A 968-nucleotide genomic window follows, 5' to 3' on the forward strand; every position below is an offset into this window, starting at 1 on the left:
CTCAGATTCCAGATTTTCAAATAGTTGTATCTCGGCCAAATATTGTCAGATCCTAATAAACCATGCATCAATGGAAAGCTCAATAAATCTCAATTTCGAAAAATGTACATTTAAAGTCCCCATGAAATCAAAATTAAAGTTTTTTGGGTGTTAGTGTCAATATGTTAGTCTTAAGGTTATATATAAGCCAGTGTGCTTCAAAACAGTGACAAAATTCGGATTTAGAAGAAGCATTCAAAGCTTGCAGTTCGTCACTTCCGCCAAAAAGGATCAATGATTTTTTGACGTCACCTCGTACTTCAGCTTCTCATCAAATCTTCTGACCAATCAAATGCTCTCTAGAATCCGAAACACCCGCTCCCTACACTATAAATAGATGCTGAAGTGCTGGCTGAGATCGGTCACTTGTTCACAGTGTAGTATGTCCTGTACGGTAGGCGATAGGGAACGATTCAGATAGTGTAAATATGCTTTCGATTGAGGCAAATGAGGTCTGGTTTCACATTGTTTCACGCGAACCACGGCAGCGCGCACAGTCTGATCCGAACTTTGGCTCCGGTCCAGAGAAGCGATTGCAAGGGAGCGGATCATATGCGCGAGTCGGCATATATATTAAACACTTTTAAAACAACACAGCCTCAGCATGATTATGATCACTATTTTGTTTCATATTGAATCTAGGGGGTAATCTATTAGACTGTGGCTGTCAAATGCAGCTTTACACAGAATAACCTCCTCGACAGTAACCAGTCTAGTTTCAGAAGTGGACATTCAACCGAGACTGCCTTGCTCTCAGTTGTTGAAGCCCTAAGACTGGCAAGAGCCGATTCCAAACGGTTTTCCTTCTACCTTTCATTGCAAAAACACTTGAACGAGCTGTGTTCAACCAATTATCTGCCTTTCTCACACAGAAAAACCACCTCGACAGCAACCAATCTGGTTTCAGAAGTGGACATTCAACCGAGACC

Source organism: Sinocyclocheilus rhinocerous, unplaced genomic scaffold (genome assembly GCF_001515625.1).
Source record: "Sinocyclocheilus rhinocerous isolate Xijiao unplaced genomic scaffold, SAMN03320098_v1.1 scaffold3022, whole genome shotgun sequence".
In the NCBI taxonomy this organism is placed as follows: Eukaryota; Metazoa; Chordata; class Actinopteri; order Cypriniformes; family Cyprinidae; genus Sinocyclocheilus; species Sinocyclocheilus rhinocerous.